Genomic DNA, 19,282 nt, shown 5'->3' with positions numbered 1-19,282 from the left:
CTTATCTGCCACTTCTGACATCTATGTAGAACGCTTTATTGTAAATACTGAGTCAGTGGCAGCAGACAGTAGAAATAGTGAATATATCATTTACCTTAATCCCTGACTATTTTTAAGGTAGGAATGGCTTTTTAGAAATAATATTTCTTAATATAAGTAAACCTGCCATGGTGACAGGTGACCTTTAATTTCTACCTGCCACGGCCAATATTTACCCCGTATTTGGCAGGTGCTAATTTCATTCCCTGCCTCCGTTTATCCACCTATCCATTTGTCAGTTAACTCTGGCAGGTTCTGTTCTCTACTACTAATAATGGAGTGTTTAAGTACACAGATTAAAACGTATTATATCAGGACCATTGAACTCCTGGAGTTCCAGTGGGTCAATACCAACTTTAAACTAACATCCTGATGTGCTGCTCTGATTCATTATTGTGAAGTGAAAGTACAATTTGATTGATCAAACAATCACCTTCTACATCTCATCTTGTTACATTTTTTTTATCCAAATCAATCAAAAATGCTGAAGGCTTGCGGTGTGGACTGGATGTGAATGAATGTTGGAGTCTGCACAATTTAAAAAGAAATATGATGGTAATTGTGTATTATTTTTTTTTTGTGACCAAAAGTCTAAAACCCCAAAATATTCAGTTTACCATCATACATGACAAAGAATAGCGTTGACCTGTCACATTTCAGAAGCTGGAACCAGCAAATGTTTGGCATTTTTTCATTTAATACATTCTGAAAACTGATTGTTTCATTATTAAAAAAAAATTCAGATTAATTTTTTTTATCATTGTCCCATCCTTCATTATCATGTTGTCAGAGTTACCTGAGCCAGTCTACTTAAAATCTCAAATACTCAATAACAAAACTGTAAACTGTATGTATCACACACGGAGCTAATCTGGCTAACATTATATTTTCTTATTTGGCCAAATGATTTGCTATCTGTATCTAAAAGGTTGATTTGTTGTCGTTGTTTCCTTACGTTGTGTATATAATGAGTTAACAAAGCCTCAGTGCAGAGATAACAGTAATCAAATATTATTCTGCTTTGTTTGTGACAGCCGTGTGGCCTTCAGGCAAACAGACGAATCACATTTAACCACGTGGGATGTCTTAATGTGCCGTATCACACAACCAATAACCTCGATGATAATAATCTGTAGCTCACAAACTCTCTTAATTCAATCACACTGATACATCGTGTTTCCAGTTTGGTTAAACTTTGTGTCTGATTCAAACATTAGTGCCTGGAGTCATTTCTGCAAATTCTCAAATAACGTTTATTTTTACAAACACTTGAAATGATGAAGGCACGTGCAAATGACAAGGTAGTACAAAATGTAAACTTTGCTGTTTCATTTTTACCTCTTTATTTCATTAAACCTTTTTTCTTTTTACAAAATCGACCAAAACAATGACAACTAGGAAGATCTTGGGCGGCTGTGGCGTAGTGGAGAGCAAGGTAGTTCTCCAATCAGAGGGTCGGTGGTTCGATACCCGGCTTCGGCAGTCGATGTGTCCTTGGGCAAGACACTTAACCCCAAGTTGCTCCTGAAGGCTTGCCATCGGTGTGGACTGGATGTTGCATGAATGTTAGTTAGAGTCTGATGGTGGCACCTTGCATGGTAGCCTGTCATCAGTGTGTGAATGGGTGAATGATATGTAATATACTACTGACTGTAAGTCGCTTTGGATAAAAGCGTCTGCTAAATGACTGTAATGTAATGTAGATAATAAAGAGAATAAATATGAAACAAAATGTAAAATCATACCCTCTAAGCTCAGAAATATACAACGTTTGCCTTAACATACATTATTAAAGGTTTTCAAAGTCATTTTTTAATGATTTGCTACCAAATTAAATATCTGATTTATTTACCAGAGTGAAACAAACCGATTTTAAATGAGGTTTTATGATCTTCTTCCCCCGCCCCTCGCTTCCTCAAGTGTAAGAATACACTGTCTGATGTCTAATGACAGACTTCCATACTTTCATCAGCGCAGAACATCTTGTCGTCTTGATTATTGAAAGGTGACTCTTGTCTGAGAGGAATAAAAATGGCAAGGAAATAACTATTATTACACCTGACCTGAGAGGGCCTTTTGTCCTCTACGATGAGGCAATATCTGCAATGTGAGACTGGGTGATCATAATCACAGCGGAGACTATCCTTAAGGGCATGATTGCCTTAATACAACAGTAACCTGCACTTTGGCTGGAAAGCTTTTCTTTAGCACTGGTGTGTACTTAAAAAAAAAAACTAGACCAGGAAGCAGAAATACTGTGTTCTTTTCTTATGTTCACCGATGTGTCATACACTATAGAAAGAAACACCTGGGCATGATGTATGAGCATATTTATTATCTACATACTAGAATTACATGTATTATGTGCAGGAAGGAAAGTTTCACTAAATAATGAGACCAGGAATAATGTTTTGAATTAGGTGAGGGGACATGCATTGGACTGATATTTGAATGACAGCAGTCATTTTGATCAGTATATCAATTAATAATGAATTAGAAATAATGGATGAAAGTATTTAATGTCAAACACATTTCAACCACAGAGTCCTCCAGGTCGATCGCTGCTATTTCTTCCTCTGTGTACATCTCTTAAACACATCTGTCAATCAATCTTCTATACCTTTGTATTATTGGGGAGCTGAAGCGTATATCCCAGCATGCATTAGGTGAAAGGAAAAAGCTCCTGTCCAGTTAATCTGCCCCAGGACTGTGGGAGTAAACTAGAGCCATATCTAGCTTTTTTCCATCTTTATTACATTATAAATATTTAATTATACAAAGACTGTTTTTGCTTTCTATTCCCATGTCCTGTTTTTATGTAATCCTTGTTGTAAACAACTTTCCACACGGTGCGTGTGTGTCTGTAACTGTAGTGTAAACTCCTCTGATGATGTTTTTTCCTATGAAAAATGCTCTGTTGGTTATTTTTCTTTTTGTGCAGCGACTTACGGAGCAGAAGAATCAGTCATAGTCTTTGAAGAGTTATAGATGCAGCATATTCAAATAAGTTCACAGAAACAAAGTTTGTATCCTGCGACTATATTGTTATTTAATGAGGTGCAGAAAGTATATGATTCCTTTTTCCCTCCCGCAATACATTCCTTTACTCCAAAATGTATTACAAAACCACGACCTCTTGACACTACAAGCTGGAGCAGAATGTTTTAAGATAACATGTCGCCATGGATACAACTTTTACGTTTCAGTATAGGCAACAAAAATGTTTTGGGGGGGCGTTAGGAAAGACTTTATCATGGTTTGGGTTTTGAAAAAAACCTTGTTCCCCAAATGTAGTTTAATAAAACATATTTTGCACTTGGACACCAGTCACCTGGGTTAAATCCAAAGGATCCATCTACTTTCCATCAAACAGTTTTCATTTCCGTTGAACCGCCACAATAAAGGATCCTACTTTCCATCAACATTCTTTCCGTTGACGCCGGCTCATAATTTGACACAAATCGATGTCAACAGGCTGTGATAAATATTACTTATTTCTGTTAGATCAGGCGTTCTGTACCACAATCCTTCCATATAAGCAATATCTAAAGAAGGAAATTACTTCTAATTTGGCTCAAACGTCCAATCGAACTTAAGGATAAACTGATTCAAATTTGGTGGTCAACGGTCACTGTGACCTCAAAATCACACCATAAATCAATCATTTATATGCTAATTATGACAATTTCACACAAATATCTGATAAGATAAAATGATGAAGTGATGATATTTTTGGACAGGCATGGATGTAAACTGCCACTTGACTTGTTTGCGAAGGCAAGACGATAATTATAGTTATTTTTGTTTTACACCTCATGTGAATATGAACCATAACTTCCAAACTGAAGCACGTGTCTCATTGTCACTCACATTTAAAGATTCTTATGACAATTCTTATGTGTTTATGTAACTAAAAAAACAATATATTGTCATCAGATTTTTAAAATTAAACTCCCAATATAGGTATGGGATTCATACATTTAAATCTATTTATGGTAAAGGAGCTAAAACTTGCAAAAACGCTGGTCTATGCTCTCTCCATCTTGTATAATTGCTCTATAGCCCTCCCTCCTTTCCACTTCACCTCCACCCTCTCTGACGCTATAAGTCCGTTTTTAACTATTTACAAAAAGCTCTCCTACGGGAAGCGCTTTGTCATTTACTGCAGAGCGCCTCGACCAAGAGCATCAAAAGCAAACTCATCTTTCATGTCCTCGGGGTCTGGTGTGTTTCTCTCTTCTCTTCAAGTCAAGCCCTCCCATGAGTCCAATGTTTGTTGCTACTAGACGGCTTATAATTCATCAGGAACGTACTAAACCCTCAGTGGCCTCTTGGCATTGGGGCCTGCTGTACTGGAGGGTTTCAACACCTCACATGTGAAAATAAACAGGTCTGGGCTGGATGTGTTAGTGCGCCTGATAAGGATCTCCTGGGAGCAAGGAATAAAAAAAAGAGAGTTCAAGTACTTATGTCAGAACTACGAAGATCTGCTGGTATGTGTGTGTGTGTGTGTGTGTGTGTGTGTAGGACAGAATATCAGATTGTAACAGATAGAATTGTTCAAACCCCCCCCGAGCAGAGCCGCCCACCTCCTTCCTCTGTCGTTTGCAGGACGTCCTGAAACGAATGTGGATTTCATGGTTTCACAGTGGTGGATGTCGGCTGCCAACAGTTTATCTAAACAGTTTTCTGCTTTCTATTGATTTTTCAACAATGAGTCAGAGTAACTGGCTGCCAACACAAAAAAAAAAAAGAAGAAAAGGCTGTTAAATGGATGCCTTGACATTTTGGATTCTTCGTCTGTCATCTTTTCTTTGCCAGCAACTTGTCACAACGTGGAGGAAAGAGCTATCTGCTTTGTGTCTTTTGGACGACAAAGCTTATAGCATTCCTGCTAGCGCGCGTGTGTTTGGTAGATAGCGAATGAACTAGCTAATGGGTGTATAGTGTAATATGAGTTTATTCGACATACTATATCACAACTTTGAACATACTATACAATGGCTTTTTATGACATTTTTCGATATCCTATATTATGACTTTTTTTGACATACTTTACTCTGACCTTTTGGAACATACTATACTAGACTTTTTTTTATGACTTTTTATGACTTTACCTTGACTTCTTTTGATTATTTTTTTAAAAGAAATCGTGATTTTTTTCGACATCCTATACTATGACTTTTTTCTGACTTTTCTAAATGTCTTTTTTGACATACTATACTATGACTTTTTTTTTTATACATTATACACATGCTTTTTTCAACATATACTATTACTATTTTTCCCTTTTTTGGACATACTTTACTTCGACTTTTTTACGACTCGAAATACTGTATTATGACTTTTTTGAACATGCAACTCTATGACATTTCTATGATTTTTTTGACTATTTTTGACATACTTTGCCTGGACTTTTTTTGACACACTATATTATGATTTTTTTGTGACATTTTTGACATACTTTAGTATGACTTTATATAACATTCCACAATATGACTTTTTTATGCCTTTTTTCGACATAATATACTTTTCCTGTTTACTGTTTTCCAGATAGTATACTATGACTTTTATTTTATGACTTGTTCATACTTTAGTATGACTTTTTATAACATGCTAGTCTATAACCTTATTTTATGACTTCTTTCAACAAACTATAATGTGACATCTTTGAACATACTATACTAGGCTTTTTTTGACATTTCATACTCATACTTTTTATTGTTTTCGTGATTTTTTACGAACTACCATACTATGACTTTTTTATAACTTTTTTGCCATACTATACTATGACCTTTTTTTTACTTTTTTCTACCTACTAAAATATTACTTTTTTAATGTATTTTTTGCCATAATATACTATGACTTTTAGATACTATTTTTTGACATTCTTTACAATGTCTTTTTTCATGACATACTATATAATATATATAACGTGCTAATGTCTTTTCCTAAACACTTTTCTTGACCTCCAGGGACCATCAGGGCAAGGACATATGTGAAGGAGAATTCATGAGGATTTAGGAAATGACAACTGCAGTGCTCAGAGAATTCAAATGCACTTTCACTCATCTTTGTAATAATGATGTAATGTAGATGTTACTGACGTAGGTCCGCCACAGCGGTTTGCTATATTTACAATTCATTTGATTTGTTATTCTTGTTTCGTTTTTTTCTTGTTTTTTACATGTTCAAAATAAATAAATACAACATTTATCAGCACGAATCGCTTTACTATGAAAAAAGTTTATTTTGTAAGACTTTTTCGACGTACTTTATGACTTTTTACAATCTGTTTTTTTACATACTACACTATGACCTTTTTAAGATTTTTTTGTATTATTATGTTATTCATATTTTGGACATGCTGAACTATGAATTTCTCATTTTGTCTTTCGGCAGAGAATACTAAGACTATTTTTGACATACTATACTATGACTTTTTTAATGTCTTTTTTTCGACATACTTAAAGATCATATTATAGTATGTCGATCTTTTTATGACTTTTGATTTGGCATACAGTACTATGACTTTTTTTCGACATACTATACTATGATCTTTTTTTCAAGACTTTTTTATGACATACGGTACTATGATCTTTTTATGAATTTTTTCAACAATTACTTTTCTCGACATGCTATACTATGACTTTTTTTGACATACTATACTATGACTTTTTCGACATATACAATTACTTTTTTCATGACTTTTTTGACATACGATACTATGATCTTTTTATGACTTTTTTCGAAATACTATACTATGACTTTTTTGACATATACAATTACTTTTTTCATGACGTTTTTGACATACTATACTATGACTTTTTTTAATGACTTTTTTTGACATACTATACTATGACTTTTTTCGACATATACAATTACTTTTTTCATGACTTATTTTGACAAACGATACTATGATCTTTTTATGAAGATGTATGCTGATAACACAGGTGCATTTTTACATAAAATTTGCTTACGGCAACTTAAAAAAGTGCTGCTTGTTAAAACACAAGGCACCATTGGAGGGGCATGGAAAAGTTCGCCTGAATCCCCACACTGGCACACTCAGCTCTGAAACTTCACCCTGCTGTTTCCCAAACACCATCTGAGGGTGTGAGGCTGGATGGCAGACACAGGAAATAAAAACCTTATTTTATAAAAGAGAAAAGATGCTTTTCTTGAGGTCCCTGATGTTGAGGCGGGATAACTGGTTGGCACTATAACTATACAGCAGATAGAGACAGTTAAGCCCTCACAGTCGGCTGGAAAAAGAACATTTAGATTACAAAGCAAAATGATTTTCAAAAAGGACCCCATGGGAGAAGAGTGAAAATGAGAGCTTTGCAAGGAAAGCCAGATGCATGAAGTCTCTCTGGGTGCTTTCTTTCTTTGTGCTGCTAAATGGATTTCCACTATTATGAATATGTCCTTTTTTTGGGCTTGTTTCCAAGGTCTGTTTGTGTGAATCACATAGATGAGAGATGTTTATCTGAATCAAAGTCTTAGATTAGAAGGCAGACACAGTGGTGAGACAGAAAAAAGATATGGTCAAATTATGACGGAGAAAAAAAGTCAATAAAAAAGAGATCTAGAAAATATGAGTAGTTGATTAATCAATTCATGTTTTTAGCTCAGAGGCCCTGAAATAAACCCACAAGGACAGAGTCTGTATTTACTGTGCCTTCATGAAGTAATCAAAGTCCCTGTCTTTTTGTTGCTTTTTATGATGCTACAGCATGAACTCACAAATAATTCAAAATACTTACTTTAGATATCCTGTGATTAAAAACAATCTTTAGGGAAATAGTCATTGAGGGAATAAAGAAACCTACTTTTTGTGCATTAAATAACTTGCAGCCCTGATTCATCAAATCGTCACCGTCATGCCTTTAGTCATTGACTTCATCATTGTTGCTTGTACACTTCACACTCTCAATACGGATCACTTTGATTTAATACGGTTTTATTTTGATATCTGTGGATATACTTCAGGTTTTGGCTGTCAATGTTGTTATCTTCGAGATCCCTTAAATGTATTTTTCAGGATAACGGATTGTCTCTGTAAATACTTTGATGATGCTGTGGATGTCATCCAGTTCATAATTCTTTTTTGCTTCAAGGCTCTGGAGTGCTTCGTCATCTCTTCCTCTTTGGCTGACTGAATGCAGCGTACCAAAGGCGTTTGCTGTCCTCTACAAGAGGGGAGGAGGCAAATGATATAATATATCAAACTGTGAGCACAAATTAGTAACTTGGGTGCACTAATCATTAATTCAAGAGAACAAATTATTATATTATTACCACCCTGTCTCACTCCCAACTCTGCAAATACCGGTGCTTGAGACCCCTTTTACATTACAGTTATTAGATCTATTGTTTTTTTTCAAAAAGTAAAACAAATTAATGCAGTTTTAAAGTTTTTCAATGGTGAAATGACACTTTGTCTTCTTCAATTCTTGGAAAACATCTGCATCAGCTTGGCACGTTTGGATTTTGTCGATACGGCTCGATCTTTGAGTCATTCCACGGATTTTCCCCGGGATTCAAATCTGGGCTTTGAGGCAGCTGAAGGAATTTCACATTCTTGTTGTGAAGCCACTCCAACATTGATTTGGCAGCTTGTTTGAGTCCTGTTGGAGGGAAATTTGTTGGACGCACTCTCAGGCCTTTTGGCACACAAAAAAAACTTGCTCTCCTTGAGGTTTGCCTGTGTTTGGATTCCTGCATTGTTCCTCTGTCCAAGCCTGAAGCTGCACCATCACGCTTGGAGGTATGGATGGTGTTAGCGGGTTGATAAGCGCTGCACAGTCCCAGCAGACATTTTGCATCAGCCGAAGCGTTTTGAATTTTGTTTCATCAGACCACACAATCTTTTGCGTCATGCCCTTCACATGTTGTTTGACAAACTACAGGCTGCTGTAGTGAGTTCTGACTTCTGGATTTATTTAAAGGCCTATGCTGACAGTAACTCATGAAGGAAGAACACTAGAGTTTTTTCAGAGTGGTCTTGAAGTTCTTGGTCACCTTCCTGATCAAGGTCTTTATTGGCAGGTTACTCTGTTGGGCGAAGAAACATTTCTAGCAGGATCCCTAGTGTGTCATAAAAATATCATAGTAAAGTTTGAAATACAAAAAAGTCAAAATAAAGAGTTCAAAATGAAAGAAATGGACAGCACACCAACAATATTTTTAGATTGCTACACAGATGTTTTGGACAAGCCGCTTCTTCAGCATGTGTTCAGGCAATTTCACTGTATAGTATGTAGTAGTTGGTATGTAATATAAAAATTCCAGTATATGGTATGTCTTAGAAAATGCATGGTATAGTATGTTTAAAAAATGCTACAAAAAAATCATGAAAAAAGTCATTAAAATGAATTGTAAATTATGTCATTAAAGTCATATTATAGTATGCCGTATAGTATGTTGATAAAAAAGTGGTCACAAAAAAATCATAAAAAAGTCATAGTATAGTATGCCGTAAAAAAATGTCATAATAAGTCATGGTAAAATATATCATAATAAAGATCATAGTATTATATGTTAGAAAAAAGTTATAATAGAGTTTAAAAGGAAAGACTAGGACAGAGCACCAATAGGATATTATTATGGACTGTCATCGTGCCACCTACTGAGGCCCTGCTGACACCCACTACTACTACCACTATCATTATTAGTCACATTACTATTATTATTGCCTGTACTATTACGCTTATTGACTTGCTTGTACCCTGGAGTCTTTGTGCTTTCTCGCTTCGCAGGCTTCTATAAATCGTGGCTGTACCTGGACCGTGGTCGTGCATCCTGCTACGGCCCTGCTGACACCGACTGCTACCACCATTATTATTATTACTAGTCACATTACTATTACTATTACCTGTACCATTAAGCATTTTAGCTTTACTTCCACCCTGAAGCCCTTTTGCTTTCTCGTTCTGCAGGTTTCCATGAATCGTTGTGGTACCTGGACCGTAGTCGTGCCTCCTGCTGTGAGCCGACTGACACCCACTGCTACTTCGATTATTAGTCACATTACTATCCCTATTTTCATAACTATAATTCTACTGTAATAATTGCTGCTGTTATTATAAGTAGTCTTATTATATGAATCATTTATGTCATATACATTGAATGTGTTGTATCTCTGTTATGCTGTTCATTCTGTACACATGACATCTATTGCATTCTGTCCATCCTGGGAGAAGGATCCCTCCTCTGTCGTTCTCCCAGAGGTTTCTTCCTTTTTTCTCCCTGTTAAAGGGGTTTTTAGGGGAGTTTTTCCTGTGCCGATGTGAGGGAAGGACAGAGGATGTCGCATGTGCACAGAGTGTAAAGCCCTCTGAGGCAAATTTGTAATTTGTGATTCTGGGCCAAACAAAATAAACTGAATTGAATTGAATTAAATTGCCACATAGACATTACAGACAGGACGTCGTTCTTCAGTGTGTATTCTATATATATATATATATATATATATATATATATATTCACTGTAAAGTATGTAGTAGTAGGTATAAAATGTAAAAATGCTCACATATAGTATGTCATAAAAAGGTCATAGTATAGTATTTCATAAAACAAGTGTTTGTGTGATGAACAGAGAGCCAGAGAGTTTTGTTTACACAGAAAGCACTGCTTTATTGACTGCACTGGACTGGACTGGATTGGTCTGGACTGGATCAGATGGGATTGGGGCTCCATCAGATGAGGGTGGGAGTTGAGGGGGCGGGGTCAGAACAGGGGGAGGGAGGGGCCAGACAGGGGTGAGGGAGGGAGGGCTGTGTGTGGGGGGGTGGTGGTAGTGGGATGCAGCCATCATTAAGGCAACACAAACAGCATGCAGATACAGTCACAGGAAACATCGTCATCATCATATTGCTTTTCAAAGTCTCGCTTAAAACATCGAAATTGTACAAAAAGGAAGAAAATAGGTTTTTCGCACTAATGAAAAATACATTTTTTCGATTTTTCCCTCCTACAAAGAAGATTCTAATACAAGAAAATAAATATAGCAAAAAAAGCCAAAAAATAATTTAAAATAGCTCTTCTTTTTCATATATGTTCAATAGTTCTCTTTGCTATTAACAAATGGCACAACATTCTTTGAAACAAAGAATACAGAAGGATAAACTCCTGCAACATTCATATTATTGTGTTGAAGAACCGATGCAGAGTGGAGGAGAAACTGGACACCACAGTAGAGATTTTAACACCTTTGTAAGGACAAATGAGACAGGAGGAGGAGGAGCTCTGCTTTGATTGGACGATGCTGATTTGTATTCAAATAGTGCCTAAATACGACCAATTTGATGCAAAAAAAATCTCATTATGCAGAATGATACCCAATAATGCCATGAGGGAGCAGAGAGAAGGGAGAGAAACTGTTCAAACAAGAAGCAGCTAAACTAACAACAATAATGTTGGATATTTATAGGAGAAAGTAATGTGGAGAAGTTGCTGCAACAAATCAGTTGCTGCAAACCAGAACTCGGCTGAATTGTTGTTTCATTATGTATTTTAAACCTGAGGGAGAAAACTTGCGAATTTGCAGGTCAGGAGAGGGGAGCGACTTTTTGTTTTGTTTTGTTATTAATGAGAGTCAGAAACTGCCTCTTCTGCACTGAGGAGGGAAACCGAGGAAAAAGAAGAGGAGAAAATAAGAAAAAGTGGAGAGAGAGAGGTGAAGTAGAGCTGAGAGTGAGGCAGAAAATGCGTGTGACGATGAATGCAGAGGAAAAAGAGAGAGAGGAAATGTTTACGAGCACATCCACATGAGTCTGGGTTGTTTTATTTTCTACACACTAAGTGTTTTTCTAAATCAAAAACTGTCTGACAGTCACCAGAGTGTATGAATAACAGCCTCCTGTTAATATTGTAGAAGAGAAAACCCTCCACGTCATAACTCATTTTAGATGTTAACACCATGTTGTCATCACGTTTGAATGTGTTTGACTTTCACAGCTGTTCTGCCGTGCAAACCGTCTTATTTAGACCACAAGAGGCCACCTTTAAGGTTTTCCTGGGACGAGGATGCATCGCTATACGTGCAATGATCCCACCTCTCATCCAGCCGCTCTACTCTCTCTCTCTGTCTGATGTCTCTCTGTCGAGTGCACATGTGCAGGGCTGATTAGAAAAGCAGCAATGTGTCTACATGGCCTTGAAATTGGCTTTCTCTGAGAGAAATGTAACTGGGGAGAACCAGGTTTCTTTAATCCCCCAACTCTGACTACGGAAACATGATGTTTAAGAATTCAGTTCACTGGAAAAAGTAACTTCCATGCATGTAAATAAACCAATTCTTCTTTATGGGGGTCACAGAGAGCCGGATGGGGGGGGGGGGGGGGGGGGGGCAACGGATGTTTAACCAGCAGAGTGACCAGATTGTGATGCAATTTTGTTATTCGCTGTCCGAAATACGACAAAGAAGAAGAGATTTTGCTGTTTTTCTATTATTCAGGCTTTTAGTTTCTTGACGAAAACACTAGTGTGTACACACATTCTGTGTTTTAGCCTTTTAAATGTGGATGTGGCCTAACGGAGGGAGAGGAGGAGGAAGAAGAGGAGGTGAGGAGAACAAAGGGAGACTGGAGGATCAGTCACCTCACCGGGAGAACAGCTGAAAAAGTAGTTTGTCTGGTATCTTTCTAACCATGACACACACACACACACACACACACACACACACACACACACACACACACACACACACACACACACACACACACACACACACACACACACACACACACACACAGAGGGAGACTGCACTTTCCCCAATTTATGTAATCAAAACACATTTTCCTTCCCTGCATGTATCAAAGAACAGGCAGTGGAGGCAAATAAATACGTATTAGCCTCGGTGGAAGAAGATAAACATTTGTTCTGTGTGTGTGTGAAAAGAGAAAAAAGAAGACAGATTACAAAAGAAGTGGAGAGGAACAATGAGGAACAAGATAAAACAACGGATATCAGGAGAAATAAATGAAGCAGAGACAGACAGAAAGTGAAATTAGGAGTGTGAGAGAGACAGAAGTATAGAAACACTAGTCCTCTTAGCAAAACAGTCTAAACCTGCATCTTAATTTCAGTCTAGACGTGATTTATCCAGATTACATTTACACCTGGAAGGAAAGTGTCTCCGGTGAAATCACTTTCCCGCCAACTTCCTTTTGTTACGTTTTCCCTTTATGTATTGCTCCCAGCTGAACCTGAATCTAATGTTACCAAATGTTGCTTTGACCATCAGTGGGAGGCGGGAGCTTGGGCCAAATGGACCTTCAGTGTGTCTTGGTTGCATTTCCACCTCCAATATGTCTGACGAGATATATACATATGTGTGTGTGAGTCCGAAACCTCCCTGAAGCCTGATGGGAAAACCAGATGTACAAGGAGGCTGAGTAAATGTTTCTGATTGGGAGGGAGGAACCATTAAAGGGACTCTCGTCATGCTTCCATCCAGGTTTCAAGATAAACTGCCAAGAATTACAAAAAAGGATTCAATTTCAAGACTGGATTGTTATTAGTCTCATGTCAATGCAAACACATAAAACCATGGTCACATAGTCAGTGAGTACGGATAAATAAGTCGCATTAAATGTTGGTTATAAAAAAAATGGTTTCCTGGCTGATTGTGACATTTAAAGGGACAGTTTACCTGTAGTGCTATTTATTAATCTAGAATATTTTGGTGCGAGTTGCCTAGTTTTAGAGATATCGTCTGTAGCGATGTCTGTTTTATCTCCAATATAAAAGGATTATTTGGCACTCAGCTTGTGTTGTAATGTGTTTTTAATATTTTTTGGGGGACAGCAATGGCAACCTATACTTTAGAGGTCTAAGGCTTTGGATGAAACGTGGTGCTACTTGTGTGATCAATTAAATGTTGGTTTTGGTCTTTTCATGGGATTTGTTGAAAGTAAAAGAAATATAGAACATTGCATCATTGTTATATAACAATTGTGAAGTTGTGTTTATGTTCATATTAATATTATTGTGGCCTTTTTTTCCTGGAACGTTCGTGCCAATAAAAGTCACATTGAATTGAATACAACCACAGAGGGTGATGTATATTGAAAGTCATGGTGGATGTTAAAAAAATACTGTTATTGTTTTCCGGGCTTGTCATGCCATCTAATGGAAATTTCACCGGTTTCCGTTCTGCTTTCCTGATTCGATTGTTACAGTCTGTAAAGGAAATACTGGGGAGGATGGAGAGACCTGGCTGCAAAGAGAAAGAGAGAAAGAGAGAGAGAGAAGGAGAGAGAAGAGGAGACGAGAGGGCAAGGAGAAAGGAAAAGGGTTCTGTTTATATTAGCTGCTTGTTAACTGAACAGAACGCAGGGGAAAGAACAAGTTGTACTCTCTGTCTGCGTCTCTGGCTCCGGTTCAGTAAACGTCTCTTTCTCTCTATCCATCTCTCTTCTCTCCCCCCCCCTCTCTCTCTCTCCAGGCCAAAGCAGAGTGCAACGTTTTCTCCTCCTCACACGTACTTCCACAACACGTGCCTGTCATTATTTGTCCTTAAAGCTACAGACATCCTTTTTTCTTATTTGACGTTGTGTTTTCTGTTGTTGTTAAGCTTCCAAAGCGATTTTCAAAAAGAGCCACGTGACGGCCAGAGAGGCTGCTCACCGGACAGGAGAGGAGAAGATAGAAGAGGAGGAGGAGGAGGAGGAGGAATTGTGGGCAGTAGGGGACACGACAGGACGGGTGGTGTTTTTTTGTGTTTTTTTTAGGGGGATTGCTGGTGTTGGGAGCAGGACAAGTGAGGAAGATGTTGGATGGCACAGACAGAGTAAGGTGCGCAGTTTGTACAGATGGGAGCTTTAGTTTGGAGCCGATCTGGAGGCAGACGCTATCTCACTGCTGGTGTTGGACCTCAGTGGGTGGAGCCGAAGACAGTTTATGTCCAAGTGATGCTGGACTGAAGCTCACACAAAAATAAAATAAAAAACAGTAAAAGAGCATCGGGTTTTCTGCTCTGGGAAAACTGCTCTGATTTACTGGTTACAGTTTTCTACCCCAAGCAACAATGGAAATATGTTATGCTCTGCTTTTATGGGTTTTATATTCCAAAGGGATCATCTTTAGGTTTTTGACTGTTGGTTGGATAAAACACAGCATTTCAATAAGTCTCCTTGGGCGCCTAAAAACATGTTTGATTTGCCTTTGAATTGCCATTAAATTGCTTGTTCTCGGCCACACATACTCACTTATTCGCAAGAAAAAGCAGCAAATCCTCACAACTGAACATCTGGAACTGGGGAATGTTTCATGTCATGCTTGAAAAATTTGTTTGGCTGCAACTAATGTATATTTTCATTTAATTATTCAATTGTGTTGTTTTGTCCGACAAATAGTCCAAGTTTTACTATGAAGTCTGAAAAGGAGCAGCGTCTTTTGCCATTTTTCTTAAAAAAAACAACTGAAAGAAACTATTATAGAATCAGAAATAGGGTCCAATTCTTTTTATGTTGCCTGACCAATCAATTTATCGCTGAAGCTCAAAAAATGACAACTGGTTTGTATTTGCCATAACAATGCAGCTAGCTTAAGTAGTTCGCCGAACTGGCCCTCGAGTTCAGTCTGAGTTGACTTGCCTGTATTGATCTTTGTGTGCCAAACTACCCATAAAGATCATGAACAAATGAAAAAAAAAGATAAAAACCTCTGTGATTCTTCGACTCCACCAATTAAGCCTCGACTTGACAACTGAGCTGGTTTCTGCCTCCACGGCGGCTCGTTCTCTGTATGACTAAACCTCCGATCTGTGCAGTGTGTCTGGGTTTTTTTCGGATGCTGAGACCTTGAAGCCGTAACTTTGCTGCAACGGAGAGAGGAGAGCAAAGCGCCAGTAAAAAACAGAGTAAGCAGATAATGAGTCAGCTTTCTAATTTGATAAAAAGCCACGGCGGCCAGCTAAAGCGTTACAAAAGAGAGAGAGAGAGAGTGAGAGAGAGAGAGGCTTTTTCAAAACACGGAAAATGAACATGTCTCTAGTAGAAGTAGTTGAACAGTATTATACATTATTGTAAATGTGTATACACCCCGGTGGCAGGCTGGTTGGTGCGTGGGTTTGCATGGCTGGCGTAGGACAATAAAGCGAGGACTAGACAACTGTATCAGAAAACAGGAAGCACTCAGCGCTCATTGGGTCGCTCTGCTTTTACAAACGGTTAAACAGTGACAGTCTCTTGTTCACTAGAAAGACCAGAATGCTCAATGTGCTGAGGCATCAAATGAAATTCATCATCACTTAACAGTCTAAAGCAATTGCAAAATCCCAGCTTTACTGACCTGAGGACAGCCTCAAACCACTTTCTTATTGGCTGAAGGAGCAACTTATGCAAAGCATCCTGGAGCCCTTCTGGTTCCTCAAAACCACCTCAGAGCAACAATCAGTTTTTGCCTTAAAATTCTGGCATTTTTTCCTCCCCCATTCAGTAGATTTAGAATTTAGGCTTTTCTTTCCCTGTTCAGATGATTTCCTTGAATTAATTGGTTCGTACAACATTAACGAGTGTTTTGTTGCTTGAATTGCCTCTCTACTAATAATAATGATAATAAAAATTGCTTTAAACATGATATTTGCTCCGCCAAGGAAGTTCTGAGGAACCCAACCCTGTTGGTGCAGTGATGTCTTTCCAAGGAGTTTTACAGCAGTGTCGGTACAGTAGACGGCAGCTCTGTGAATCGTAGGCCAGCTTCCAATCGCCTGCAGCAATCGGTGTTGGCCTTTAACCAGCTTTTCAGCTAAAAAGTCTAGGTGGAGTGCATCACCGTGTGTAGGTGTGTTTCTGACCCTCCATTACGTGCACGATGCCCACCGGCTCATTTCGGCGGTGTAGCATTGCTGCCAAACTCCTGGAGGGGTTTTAGCCCTCGTGCATGCTCAAGCTCAGCATTTTGAAAACTGTATGGTTGTGTATCTATCTGTGAATGGTAAGCTTTCACAGAAGACCATAACCTCCAAATATTCCTGCAGGTCTTCAGCTGATACTGACAGCGATGCTTCACTCTGAGAATCTCAACGCCATGACTGATATTAAAGATTAAACCCAGAGAAAGAGAAGAAAAATCTAATCTGGATATCCGACCTGACAAGAGTTGCAAAACTCCAAATATCATCAGAGCACATTTCGGGCTGTGAGCCAACGCCCACACCAGCGTACCACACAGAGGACAGTGATGCTTTGAAGTTGTGTTCTAGAGGATATTGATAAAAAAAAAAGAAAATAAAGAACCTGCAAACAAAGACTCCAGTCTACAGTATCTATGAAGCGGAAGGAGATGGCATTGAAGCCACACTGTAAATATAGAGTAATAACCAGTTTGTGTTTTGCCAAGGCTGCACAGTATCTAGGGAGAAACAAATGCAAAATAAAAAATGCAATTTTGCCTCACAAGGTACTACGGTGCTGTTTTTGTGGTTTAAATCTGACTTCCAAACAGGAGAGAATCTAACAACGTTTTTGTGTATTTCCCTGCTAGCACTGTGCAGCCTTAGCATTTGCTACTACATGTTAAAGGCCGTACATGTGAGGCCTTGTCTAATAACACTGTCTACAAAGTCAAGCTACTCTGAACATTGAATATTGAAACCGAGATTACATGTTTGTGTCTTAGCGACCCATGAATGGTAACAACCGACCGGTCGGAGGACTCCGTGGTTCGTCACCACGTCCTCGCTTTGAAAACACAAACTTTGTTGCGGTTATTGTTGTTGTTGTTGTGTGTGTGTTGCTGTGGTCACTTTTCACGTGTGGTTTTAATAACGGTAGCCATCGTAGAAGTCCAAAATCCTCCACTTGTCGTGAATCTATGCTGTTTTGACAAATCGCTTTTATCACAAGACCCTTTCAAAAGAGGGTTTTTTTTTGTTGTTTTATTCAGACTTGGCCTCTCTTTGGCAAATAAAAAGAGACGAGTGTGGAGGTTTTACTGTGAATCCTCCACGATGGCTACACCTGAAGGACAAAGGAGACAGAGACGCTGTCACCTGTAATGATAATACTCTCCTGCTGATAGAGGGGCGTGTCACTCTGAGTAAACTCATATTTCCTGATGCAGTCAGGACCACATATACATAAAAAACTAATCATCTTGTACATTATAACCCTGTTATACCAGCTCTGGTGTGTGTGTGTGTGTGTGTGTGAGAGAGAGAGAGAGAGAGAGAGAGCTGTATGTTGTGTGTTCAGTTCAGCAGCATTTGGCTTTTTCTGACAAAGGGGGTTAATAATCTGCGATTAGCAACCATCGCCGGCCCATTACCGTGGCGACGGGCTGGTCCTATGTGAACCCTCCTGTGTGAATGCAGATGTGGGAGAATCCACGCGGCTGTTTCATCCCTATCTGACATTCATCATCTTTAAAAACCAGAGACGGAGCACGTGTGTGTGTGTTTTTTTTTCCTGTGGATAAAATGTAAAATACGCTGCCTTGATACACAGATCTGTTCTTTGGCGTGGTCGCTTCAGAAGACGTAGAGGAAGTAGATTGGACTTGCACCTCTATTTAAGCGTCTGTTCATTAGGCCTGGGTCAAGCAGCCCTTAAAAAATAAAACCCACTTGTGATGCTTTTTTTTTTTCGCCCACTGAAACAAGTTGAAATAGACATTGAGTATTGGTTGAGACTATTGAACTGACGGTCGTACTGAGAGAAGGAGCATGCTCAGTAGTAGTCGTGTAGGAGTTAAAACAGTGAAGCTTGCCAAATAAGGAAGTTTCTAGACGTACACTCATCACTATATATATATACTGTATACAATATAAAATATATATATATATATATATATATATATATATATATATATATACGTATCTCTGTCTTACGTCGCTTTTTCGATACATTTTTAAACCTTTAATTCTTTTTTTTAAAGTATTTTTTTTAACCCCTGAGAATACCACGGACTGCTTTAAGTAGAAAATACAACTCTCTGAGAGAACAACAAAAAAAGCGCAGGCCTCTGAAGCTGATTATTACATCGTCATCATTCATCTAACAGGAGAACAGGTGCAGCAGAGCCATCGGGTACGAGAGCTTGGCCACGTCAGACTTTAAACGCCACGACAAAACGCTGAGTGGTTCATGTTGTGCATTTCACCGCAGCGATATCATGAATTGCATAGATACACATGGGTGATTTATACTATGATTAACTGGTTTCTCTTCATGCCTGTTGCCTGAAAGCTGCACTGGGAACCCTGATGGCCTCATTGGGTCACCATAAATAA

Source organism: Anoplopoma fimbria, chromosome 24 (assembly GCF_027596085.1).
Source record: "Anoplopoma fimbria isolate UVic2021 breed Golden Eagle Sablefish chromosome 24, Afim_UVic_2022, whole genome shotgun sequence".
Classification (NCBI taxonomy): Eukaryota; Metazoa; Chordata; class Actinopteri; order Perciformes; family Anoplopomatidae; genus Anoplopoma; species Anoplopoma fimbria.
This window is presented reverse-complemented; position numbering follows the sequence as displayed.